General features: G+C 49.5%; 1 protein-coding gene across 1 annotated transcript in view; it reads right to left on the bottom strand.

The window, feature by feature from the left end:
- Tspan18 (tetraspanin 18) overlaps nt 1-12956 on the bottom strand; it is a 141202-nt gene that overhangs the window by 113803 nt on the left and 14443 nt on the right. The window contains exon 2 of the mRNA XM_036184484.1: nt 2736-2816. The gene's annotated coding sequence lies outside the window, so the exon portion shown is untranslated. The remainder of the gene's footprint in view (nt 1-2735; nt 2817-12956) is intronic.

Raw genomic sequence — 12956 nt, 5'->3', positions numbered from 1 at the left:
TGCTATTCCCTACCTGACACCACAGAAAATGAGTACTCCCAAAGGAGTCAACACTCTGAGGCTAAGGCTAGAATTACAAACTCCTGGAAGTAAACAGAGGCGGCTCTTCGTGACCTTGTATTTGGTAATGGATTCTTGGACAGGACATCAAAGAAGGCATGAACAAGAGCAACCAAACAAAACAGACAAAATGGAGCTGTGAGCATCCTCTGCTGGGGCAGTGGAGTCTCCCTCCATCACCCACTCCCCTCCTGCCATCTGCTGCTTGTGGATCTCTGAAGACAGAGGGCTGGCTGGCAAGATAGAAACCTCTCTCTCTCTCTCTCTCTCTCTCTCTCTCTCTCTCTCTCTCTCTCTCTCCATATCTCCATATCCAAGGTCTCATTGGGTAGCCAAGTCTGACCTCTCTTGATCTTCTTGCCTGAATGAAAGGTGACTGACTGGGAACTTCTTTTGTCCCGTCCCAGGCACATTGTACAAAGCTGGGTAGACAATTAGGGAAGGGTGTCACCATGCATGGAAGATGTGCCCTTTGGGTGTTCAGCAAACAGTTTCAGGGGTGGGAGGCCTGTGCTGAATTCTTCCCTAACCTCTTGGTAGACATGAGCCCTGGAGCAGGTCACCAACTTCTCTGACACTCCAGTGGCCCCACCCGTAGGAAACCAATGAAGCTGGCTTCTCAGTATTGGTACAACCAACAGTTACCTGCTCAAGGGTGACTGGGAGTAATATGTCAGAATGAAGTAGAAGCTGGGAAAAGCAGCTCCCACTCCGATGGCCTCACTCCCCAGTACATCAGAACTGAGTGCTCGCTGACACAAGCCAGACCCCTCTCCCAGCCGTTTTTAGACCAGGCACAGGAAAAGGTATGTGTCTCCTGGGTAACATCACTGTTCATTGATAAACATCCACTCTTCCATCAGGAAGCCTGGGTATTTTTAGGAAGGTCCTCTAAGAGGCCACAGGACCCCAAGAGGGCTGCCATTGTTCTAAGCAAATGGAGCAGGTGACTCCTACTGGCCATCACTTTCTCTCACCACACCTGATAATAGTGCTGAGATTACAGAGTGGTTGAGAGGTTGAGAGGGCAGAATGGGATAACCTGGGAAGCATGTGTGACTTGACCCAAAGAGGTACATACTATTTGCCTTTTTCAGAGATGAGCTGTCGTTCACTCGCTAGGTATAGCTGGGCCCCAGCACAAGGTGGCACCACGCAGACCCTGGACTCTACTTGATGTTGTTTCCTATGACTAGCTATTGTCTGTTGGGAGGAGGGTCTAGGCTCAACCTTCAGGCTTCCTGACTCCCTCCTGTGGGTGACCCAGTGACGACTCCTGCTGTGGGCTGTGTCTGAAAAGACTTACGGGCCGGAAACCCTCCCTGAAGGATGGTCCTGGGGAGGCAAGCTCTCCCCCAGCGGCTTGAGGCCTCTCATAAAGGAAACCGGGAAGCTCCAGTCTTTGGGGATCGAGGCTGAGGCTACTGCTGGAGGTTCAGAGCTAGAGAATTGCAGGGGCCCAAAGGCCACTGTCCACTAGAACCTCAGCCAGTCGCAGCTCTGCTAGCCACCCAGCCTTAGACTGAAGCCAAAACCACACCCAGGCAGCCAGCTGCCTAGCCAAAAAACAGCTGAGGGATTGAACCAGCAATGAGAAAGGTGGCTGAGTGCTGGCCAACCATAGTCAGCAGGGCATCTAGATAGGAAATACCACCAGCCTGCTGCACAGCAAATCTGTATGCAATTACCAACCCCCGCTAACAACAACCCTGGGCCTGGGGAAAGCAACAGAGGGCCTCACACAAGACACTGTGTGGGATGCTTCTAGAATCTTCCCCGTCTCTCCCCAGGAGAGTGTGAGGAGATGTCATTTTTATAGTTTCAAGGACAGAAAACTAAGACTCAAAAAGACTGGTATAAAAACATGGAGCCCCAGGACAGAGCAAAAACAAAACAAAACAAAAAAAAAACAAACAAAAAAAAACACTTTCATGCTTCCTCAGGAACCAGAATTTCACACAAGAAATGTAGTTAATAGGTTTGGTTTTGCCTGGAGCCTCAAGTCATAGAATGAGTAAAGGATCCAGAACTGTGGTGCGATTCAGTCAGGGGTTCAAATCCTGCCCTGTCCCTCAGTGCTGTGTGACCTTGAGAAAGTCTCTTTGCCTCTCTGACTTCAGGTTTTCTCTACTCTTTTAAAATGGAGATAGAAACAGTGCCAAGATCATATGCACTGGTGGTTGCAGCCGGCCAGAGACAGTAGGCCTGAACTCTTCATTCAGGAACCTTCCATGAGGTCACTCAACATTTCTGGGGTCCTGGAGCCCCAGAGGCAGAACTCAGTCTTGTCATGCTCAGTATTGTCATGGACAAGGGGATGGATGCTTGTCCTATGATGTTAAATGTCACCCTCAGGGTGGTGAGCACTCTAGAGTGCTCTACCCCCTCACAGTCCTGAGACTGGGGTGGATGCTGAGGGTGACCAGAAAGGGATCTCGGGAGCTGTGCCCTCCTTGGAGAGCTAGTTCCCACTTTCTGGATGGACCCCAGCTGCCATCCCTGAATTAACATAGGGGATGGAGACCAGGATAAAGCTGCCCTCCCCTGCCCTGTACTCCTAGGGCATGAGCCCCAAGACTTTCCCCCAGAAAGGTGGTTTTGGAGAGCAGAGACAGATGAGAAGTCCGGCCATCTCGATTAAACAATGCCACCATCACTACATCATGAAACCCTACCTCTTCCAGCTGTCGTCTTTCTTCCTGGGGAGGAACCGAGGTCCCCTTGAAGTCTCCTGATACTGGGCTTCAGGGCAAACTCTAGAGGAGGAAGAGGGAAAGTAAGGGTTAGTGGGGCATGTGCATGTGGCTTCTGGGGTCACTTGTGTCCAGACACACACTCCCCCTCCAATCTGTACCAACAGCTTCCCAGATGGCATCTCTGTCTTTCCAGTTTTCATCCCGATATTTTTGTCCCCCACTCCAGCCCTAGACAACCTGGGCTCATGCACCCAACACTGGACTGCACCAGAACACCAGCCTGAGCATGTTTGCTTTGAGCTGGGAAGGGCTTTCTGAGTAGCTGTAAGAAGAAGAAGGAAAGTCCACCCAATGAATGCAGGCTCTTTGGGGAGATCTACAATTTCAAGTACTGTACATGAAGAAATACACAACCAGGGGAGAGAGCATGGAGGTGACAGCTCAGTTCCATAGTGTTGCTCAGAAGCCCAGCTTCTCCTTCTCGGTCTCTCCTATCACCTTGAGGAGAAGTTACAAGAGAAGGGTAGCCTTCAGCACAACCTAGTGACATATTGGCTCGCCAAGGCTTAGACTAGCCCCAGGAACTGGCTTGTCACACACAGCTAAATAAAATAAGCAAGGCTTGCAGCCACCCTGGCAGAGGGGTGGGAGCAAGGCCACAGTTGTGACCCTCTGACCACAAGAACTGAGCCAAACTTCACAGTGGAGGCCCTGTCACTTCATGCCACCTAAGACAGGGTCCAGGACACCACCGTGAGAAAGCCTGCCCACTTCAGGGTTGAAGACCCTGAGTACGGAGGAGGTGAATAAACTTCTCAAAGTCTAAACAGGAAGTTTTGGCAAGATGGGGACTAGACCTCAGATCTGAGGAGCCCAGAGTGACAAACGTACTGCCCCCACATGGGAGACATCCCAGTGGGACAAGGATGAGTTTAAGGTCTCCTTTGTGAGAGAGGTTCTCAGTATGTTAACTGGTGGGAAGTGGTATGGCCGGGGGCATGGCTTGGCTTGAGTTGGCTATCTGTGAAGTGCCATCAGGCTGTGTGAGCCCTGGTAACCTCATGGATCATGGGTCAGAAGAGGGCTGCAGTTGAAGGTATCTAAGGTACACGCACACCGATACACATGTTCACATGTGTGAACATATTCACAAAATGTATGCATATGTGCACACTTGGACATATGCACAAACACATACATGCGTAAATGTGCATGTATGATATGTGTGTGTGCACACAAATGTGTGCTCTCTCACACAGACACATGTGCATAAAGACTTCATTTTGGAGGGTTTTTTTTTTATTTGTTTGTATTTTGGAAACAGAATCTCACCGAGCCCAGGCAGACCTTCAACTCAATACACAGCCAAGGCCGACCCTGAACTCCTGATCCTCCTGCCTCCACTTCCCCAGGGCTATAAGCCACAGACCTGGCTAGAGTTTTCATTTTTAGACCCAGAAGTGAACAACCTTACTTATCCATCCAAAATACTCAGTAGAACATTGGCACAGCCTGTGGAATGTGATCCACACCTACCGCCATCTGACTGTGTTGCACACACCTCCGTGACACACAGATAACAAATGGAGTCTTAACACACGGGATGAACACCTCACTTGTCCGTGGCATCGTACCCCTTTGAGTGAGAATGCCCACACTCTTGGCCCTTAACGTATCCCATGGTATTTGTGGACCAAACTTCTATATCATCTGCTTATCAGATACCATGGCCGTGTCCATTTCAGGCCAGGAGAACCTTGCTACCACCGTGCCTTGGTGTCCACAGCAGCACATCTATATCAGATCGACTCATGACGAAGTACAGTCAGAAAGTGCCTCTTGTCTTGGTTGTAAACCTGAAGAAAGGGTTTTGCTTAGAGGATGGATGTCTGTTTGGGTCCTCTCCCAGGGGCTGAGACAGTGTCCCAGGACAAAGGGAGGAGTCTGATGGCTGGCGAAGACAGATGTCCAGGGTTCCACTGCCCGGGGCACCTCTGAGGAACAGGCACTGCATTTACTGGCTCAGAACTGATAATGAGTTTTTATGAGCTCAGGGGAACACTCAGAACACGTATTAATGTCAAGCATGCCCGTCAGCCATGCAGCTTGAGTGAATGTCACACATTAACGAAATTAAAGGCTCCAGCCAGAGGCAGCTGCAGGCTCATGTCAGGAGGTTGAACAGGCCCTGCTCTGACAAAATCACTTTCCACATCAGCTGCTCCCATCAGAGCATCTCTAGGGCAGACAGATCTCACCTTCTTGCACCCTAAAGGAAATGAACTATCTCCACATAACCAGGAAAGACCAACCTCCCGCCAAGCCTCATCCCACGGAAGGCCACTCTGCTGGGATTTCATTCTTATCCCTTCTGCCCCTGGGAAGGGTGGTTGTCACCCATGTTCCAGCCAGAGAACCCCTGGGAGACAAGAAAAAGGGTCCCAGGAAACAAGTGTGAAAAGATGGTAGCCAGATGTGGGTAGTGACCCTTGACCTGTTGGAAGGAAAGGCCAGGAACCAGGCAGGAGGGCCTCCACTCCCACTCAACTTCCACTCTTGTGACCAGATTTATCTTGGCAAAGTTCCCCCTGAGGTCTGAGGTTGGCCATGGCTGAAACCAAAAACCTAGCTCAGCAAGTGGCCTTGAGCACAAGGGATCCACTTACACAGAGCCTCAAAGCCTCAGCTGGGAGAAAGAGCCAAGTCTGGTAGGTTGGAGGCTGATGGGGGACTCCCCGAGAAAGGCAAAGATGGAGGCAGCGAAGAGCTCCAAGATCATAATCACTGTAATATTAAGTACATCTAATAGCACCAATTAATTTAATTAATTATGACCTCAGTTTTTATATGATGCTAAAAATTTATTTTGGAAAAAGTGGTACTTTAAAATCTACTAGAGTGAAAGCTTGGGTTGGAAGACTTGTGAGCATCTCTATCTCTCTCTCTCTCCAGCCCCTTACCTTTTGATTTAAATAGAGCAGATTGGAGATGGAGAGATGACTCAGCAATTAAGAGCATTGGCTGCTCTTGCAGAGGACCCAGGTTCGATTCCCAGCACCCACCTGCTAGCTCATAGCAATCTATAACACTGGTTCCAGAGGATCTGATGGCCTCTTCTGGGCTCCTTGGAGACCAGGCACACGTTTGAAGCATATACATCCATACAGACAAAACATTCATACACATACACATTAGACAAATAAATAAATACAGCAAGCTGAGACAACAAGGTGTACCCGAGTCCTCACAATACAATATCCTTATGAAACCAACAAGCCGTCCGCTGTTCTGTGGTTTCCCAAGTAGCCTTCCTCCTCCAGCTCCTTCTTCTAAATCCTCCATCCCCATGGCTTCTACCCATGTCCACCCAGGCTCAAGTTTATGATCACCTATCCATTGGCTGCAGAGGGATCCAAAGCTTCACTGCCAGTGTTCAACCTCCACTCCCTCCAGCCTGCCGTCTCCGCTGTCACAGCAAGCTCCTAAGTGTAAAGTGAGCACTGTGTCTGTCTACTGTGGGTTCTGCAGGTATACATAGTTTTTATCATCTGATTCTCACTGGCCCCCAGGTCCATCTTCAGGTCCTCATGGAACAACACACTCCTGTCAAAGTGCACTCACCTGAACCGTCCCGCCAGCAAGCCGGGCTCTGCCTTACTGATGGTCTCTCCTCCTGGAGCTCTTTGTCCTTTCCCAACTCCGAGCTTTACTCCTCCCAACCCTTGCCAAATGCCTAACCACCTTCAAAACCTTCCTTCAACCAACTTTTCTGATGAATCTTCCCAGTATCACCACAGATATAATAAAACACAGTTCTCTTGTGTTCCCTTAATAATTTGTGTCTGGGTGTGGGGATAACATAATATACATGTTTTGTTTTTGCGATTTCTTTCCCATCTACCAGACTATCGCCTATGCCAAGATAGGGACTGTATCCTCCCCACTCATTGACCTTCTGCTTGTGAGCTCAGACCCAGGCTCAGTAAATAACAGCTGGATAGATGGATGGATAACTGCGATGAGAGATGGGTGGTAGGCAGGTAGAGAAGGAGTTATGAAAACCTGTATGGCTAAAAAGAGTAGTTAAGTTGGAGTTGTAGGAATGGAGGGACAGAGGGTAGGTGGATGTGTGTGGGTGGATAGGTAGCTGGTTACATGAATGAATGATGGGTGGGTGTGGGGATGGATGAATAGATAGTGGGTGAGTGTGTGGATGGGTGTAATTATGGGGGCTGAGAGATACAGGTAAATGGGTAGGCACAAAGACAATTGGGTGAATGTGTGGGTAGGTGAAGAGTTGGATGGGCTGGTGAGTGGATGACACAAGGACAGATGGAGGACAAACAGATCTGTAAGATTATCAGTGAAGGGGCCAAGAACAAGGACCTGAGTTTGGATCCCCAGCACCCATCAGCATTGTGGAGGCTAACTGGCTGGGCTAAACAAATCAGGAAGTTCCAAGTTTGGTGAGAGACCCTGTCTCAAAAAATAAGGTGTAGAGTGGTTGGTTGAAGATGATACCCAGTGATGACCTCTGGCCTTCACCACACACACACACACACACACACACACACACACACACACACACACACACAAATGGTGAATGTGTTATGTGTATTTATTTAACACAATAAAAAATTTAGGAGGGAAGGGGAGTGACCAAAATGAGTGGTCCCTAGCCACAATCCTCAGAGCCTACCCCCTCTTTCTCTGAGGCTTCTGCCCAGAGAGCAGATGTGTTACCTCCCCATCAACAAGCCAGCATTTAATCAGCAACAGCTGGACTCTGGAATATTCCATACATTGTTCCCAGATAATGTTGAAGAACATGGATTTAGTCTCTCCATGTGGCAGGACCCAAGTCATCAGGTTCCAAGAGGAAGACAGCCAGCCTTTTCCTAGCCAGCTCCTGCCCAACCCCCCTCACTCTATCTCTCTCCCTGCCCCATTCTCTATCCCTGTCTGCACCTCTCTTCTTCACCCTGGCTCTTTGTTCACCATTGTACTTTCCCAAATCACCTCCTAGCTCCTGGTGAGTCCCGAGACCAGGACCCTGGGTCTTGGGTCCTGGAAGAGGCTGTGGCGTCCAGATGCAGCTCTCCCTGAGCACCTCACAGGGCATCCATCCAAGTCCCAGAACCCAGGCTGGCCCTTTGCCATTCTAAGGCATTGCTGCTGATAGATAAAAGCTCCACAGTTCATGGCTCCAAACCAAGGCATGGCTTTGTTTTGCTTTGTCTTAAATTAGCTACATGGGGGGTTAGCTTGGGAGTAGAGGGCAAGCAGAACTCAGGCACGCTGGGATGCATTCCTGCTTATGTCTCATGGTCCCAGGTGGCCCCTAATGAAGCTGCTGGGGTACTGAGCATATCCAAGGCTCAGCAAGACTCTCCACCTGCACTGTCCTGTGGGGGATGGGGGTGGCGGGGGCTTCCACACCAGTCCTGTCACTCAGCCTCATCAGGCCTAGTAATGAATCCCTGAGTCAGCCTACTAATTGTGTCCCTGTGTCTCTATGGGATGGTATTGGGACCATAGCATGCTCAGAAAGGGATGAGTAGAGGGCCATCCCAACAGCACAGGGGCTCCAGGCACTGCAGCAAGAGCCCCCCCAAGGGTCTTACAGGATGTCAGGATCCTAACCCTTTCTCTATAAGGCCTCACCAGGATTCAATTGCACATTGTGGACCGTGGCTCCCTTCACCTCTGTCTATAAAGTGGGCATGCTGCTCATGTTTCCTTGCATCTGGTGGGGCAGGGTGGGGGGGGGGGGACAGTAGGAGTCAATTCAAATGTGAAGTGAGGTTCTGGGATGTTCTTGGTATACTCTTCTCCAGGCCAGGATCAGGTGATTCCAGATAGGATGAAATGGGGCGCAAAAGCAGCTTGAAACCTGCTCATGGCAGGAGGGCTCTAGGGCCATATAAGACTCCCAGTCTGAGCCAGTTAGCTGTTGTGGGCCTGAGGAGGCAGAGAAGACAAGTGCCAGTGTTTCAACCCCATGAATTAGCATAGGAGCTGTAGAGTCCCGGTGCCCACTGTTAATAACACTCCTGTCCCGCCTCCCATCTGTTCAGGGGCTTGGGGATTGTCTGTGACAATGGAACTTGCTAGACAAGAGTCTCATTGTGACTTCCTTTGCAGATCTGCCTTAGACAGTCAGGGGGAAGGAGAGTATATGGCCTCGGAGCCCTCCTGCTATCAGCTGGTGTCAAGCTGCTTTTGCGCCCCATTTCATCCTATCTAGAATTACCTGATCCTGGCCTGGAGAAGAGTATGGCCAGGGACACCCCAAGATCTCACTTCACATTTGAACTCTACTCTCATTTTTCCAAGATGCAAGGGAAACATGAGCAGCATGCCCATTTTACAGGCAGAGGTGATGGGAGCCCAGCACCCATGTGCAATTGAATCCTGGTGAGGCTTCACAGAGAAAGGGCAGGGATCCTGACATCCTAACTATTGGCTACTGCTCACCCATGGTTGCAGACTTGCTGGTCATTTGACAACAGAGGAACCTGCAAGCCTTAGTGGCTTCAGGGATTTGTCTATAGAGGTGGAGCCCAGACTGCTTGTCCCCTGGTCCCAGGACCCATGGCCTTTCTGTAGAGCCATCTGCTTGAAGAAACCTGTGGAAAATGTGGGCTTTGCAGGGCTTCCAGCAAGAGGTGGATGTTCCTACACAAGAAAGTGAGGTTCAAGGGGGCCCAAGGCCCTGTTCAAAGCCACAGAGCTAAGCCTGGAAGAGGAAGGATCAGACCACAGCACTGCAGTCAAAGCCACTCAAGCTATGACACCATGCCACTGGTAACCAATACCATGGTGTGTGTCCTTCCTTCCACGGAGACAGCCAAAGTGCAGTGATCCCATGCTTCTGGGCTGACTATCTAAATATGGCTAAAGTCTCAAAGGCTTCTGGAAAGCCCCCCATGCTCTGACACAGGAGTCTAGAACAAAGCCAGTCTCTGCGCTGGTGTTGGCTTTGTGTGAGTTGTATCGTGCATGGCACATGGCTGCAATCTGCAGCCTTAAACCTGTGAGCTACACGTCTTCAGCTATTTTGCCTCCCAGAGAAGCGGTATTTAAAAAGCCACATGGTGGTAATAGAGATATTTTAAAGTGGCCACCCCGCCGCTAGAAGGGAAACCGAAAGCTGAGAACTTGAACCTGCCACTGAGGGAAGAGCCCAGCCTGTGGCAAACCGCAGCTTTCCTACGCAGCTGGGGCTATTAATTCAGACTTTATAACCCACAGCGCTGCGGTGGAGTCCAGGCGCACGGCACCTCAACTCTTTGTAATTCTTCCCTGCTCCCACATAAATATTCTCGAATGCAGAAGGGGCTGCAGGAGGTAGGAACACAGGGCTATTAGCATTTTGATAGGGTCTCCCAACATGTGAAGCTACAGGGCTTTAAAATTCATAGTACAGAGATTAATACAGCCCTTTGCAGCTCCCTTCCCAGTTGGAGATGGCCAGCAACTTTTACCCCTTTTAGGACCTTGATTGAGAAACAAAGTTAGAAATCCAGAGAGCCTAGTTCTATTCTAAAAGAGAAGAGCCAAGGCCGTTTTCTATGTGGAATGTGTTCAGCTCTCTGAACTCTAAATGACAGAATCAGGAATGAGGGCTGGAAATGTCTGTACTCATAGGCAACAAGGCCAAGTTCCTAAGAGGAACCTTTGCCTGTCCCCAACAGCTTGGCTCATCTGTTTGTCACAGACAAAGCCTGGCCTCTTAACCTCAGCATCTCTGCCTGAATCACTGTGGGCCAGAATATTAGCCAGCTGGGATGAGAGACTCAGAGAGGAACTTCAGCTCCACAAACCCCTGAACCCCAGAAACTCAGCCTAGCTGAGGAGACAGGAAAAGTGACCAGCACCATGACACAGAGTGGGTGACCACCCCAAGTCTGCTGGGGGGCTGCAGGAGAACAGGGCACTCTGAGAGAAGACCTCCTCCACCAGGCTGTGCTCATCAGCTGCTCACATCTTTGGAAGGCTTCCTGGCTCTTTCTCAAGCCAGGCTGATGAAAACACACTTGTCTTTCAGTACCCAGTACCCCCAAAACCAAACCCCAAGATGGCAACACACACATCACTCTTGTGTGACCAGGACACTCAGATGCCTTTAAGAAAGGCTTGCATCACAGTGAAAGGTGGGGAGAAGCCTGGCCTCCCACTACCTATCAGCCCACCCAGAGAGTGCAGGACTCTCCTCAGGTTCCAGAGGAATGGACTTTGTGGGGCTACATAGGAACTGGAAGACGTTTTTCTTCCCCTTGTAAAAAGATCACTCCTGAGGTTATAGTTTTATCACCCTGCATAGGACACTAAACAGTTTCATATCCTCTCCTGATGCCTGTACCATCACCGCCTCTGGTTCCCCTCCGAAATGCCTCCAACAGCCTGCTGGCTCCTTCTGAATGAGTCACATCGGCCTTGGACCACGTTCCCACTAGATTTATATGTGGGTCTGGTTTTAATTTTTTCCTCAATTATACTGACAATACATGCTCAATTGTATGTGTGGCATGTCTGTATATGGACCTACATGCATCTATACACATGAACACAAATTGTCAGCAAAATCTCTGCAGAGACCTCTGAGTAGCAGAAATCAAATCGGCTCGTGATGGCCCATCTCCATTGACTGCTGGATTAGGAAACATCTAGAAGACACGTCTCTAGGAATGTCTGTGAGGGTGTGTCCAGAGACTTCAACATGGAGAGGATTATGCGCTGGCACTATCCTGTGGGGTAGGGTCTAGAACTGAACAGAAAGGAAACTGAGAGCTGAGTCACAGCATCCGTCTCTCAGCTTCCTGAGTGGATGTTATGTGACCATCTACCTCAAGCTCTGGCCTCTGTGACTTCACAGCCCTGATGAACTTCTCTTAGATCACAAGCTAAAAATGAACCTTTCTCCCTTGAGCTGCTTCCATCAGGTAGTCTCATCACAGCCGTGAGCAGAGTACCTGGTACCTAGCACCTAGTATCTTCATCAGTGAGTGGTTCGTGAATGGGCTGAGTCTGGTTGGGCACTCCCTGAGCTGAGCACTGTCAGGAGCTTCCTGGGCAGTAAAGACTGGGAAAGCAGGGGCTAGAGAGGTGGCTTGGGGGTTAAGAGCCTGTACTACTCTTGCAGAGGACCCAAGTTTGGATCCCAGCACCAGTATCAAGTACCTCACAGCTCCTGTAACTCCAGAGGCTCTACTGCCCTCTTCTGGCCTCCATGGGCAATGTACTCACAGGCTCATAACCCCACACAGGCACATACATAATTTCAAGTAATTTTTGAATATTTTTTTTAAATGGAAAAGCAAAAATTAGGCTCAAAAGGCAGCTGGGACATTTGAAACTCACTTTCTCTATATGAGTTAGGGCAGAGAGAGGGTGGCCTACTTATGAGGTGGCTATCATCTCTTGCCTGATTCCTCAGATTAGCTCTTCCCAATAAATTGGTAAGATTTCAATATTTTTATTACATTTATGAAGTGTGTGTGTGTGTGTGTGTGTGTGTGTGTGTGTGTGGCCATGTGTGTGCCACGGCATTTGTGATCCTCAACTTTGGAGAATCAATTCTCTCCTTCTACCATGTAGATTCTGAGATCATGCTGGGTCATTGGGATTAATGGCAAGTACCTTCTCCCACTGAGCCAATTCTCCAGCCCTCAGGTTTTAGTTTAGTTATTTGGAACATTCTAGCTTGCCTGCCTCCATTTTGGGTGGCCTGCTGGGACTTAGTAGAGCTCAATCCAAAACAATGGCCTCTCATAAACTGTAATTAACAGTACACACACACACACACACACACACACACACACACACACACACACTGCACAGGGGAAATATGGAAAAAAAACACAGGTAAACTGTTACCTCTAGGTAGTTGGCACAAGTATGTGTGTGACTCAGATAATCAAAGAAAGAAAAATGGGTAAATTCGATTTTCTAACTGCAGATTCATGCCTGCTCCTTTCTGAGAGTCCTTGAATTAAGAGCGAAGGCAAGCTGCTTGTTTCCCCATCAGGCACTGTCCTAAGCCCTCAAGGGATGGACTAAGGCACTGAGGCCTGTATCCTTTGATGAGGAAGGGTAGCTCCAGTCCTCACACTGGGTGAGCACAGCAGGTATCCTGAGATCCCAGGTCCAGACACAGAGAGCCACATCTGAATCCCACATCTGAATCCCTGAGCCTGC

This window comes from Onychomys torridus, chromosome 4 (genome assembly GCF_903995425.1).
Source record: "Onychomys torridus chromosome 4, mOncTor1.1, whole genome shotgun sequence".
Taxonomy (NCBI): domain Eukaryota; kingdom Metazoa; phylum Chordata; class Mammalia; order Rodentia; family Cricetidae; genus Onychomys; species Onychomys torridus.
This window is presented reverse-complemented; position numbering and strand designations above follow the sequence as displayed.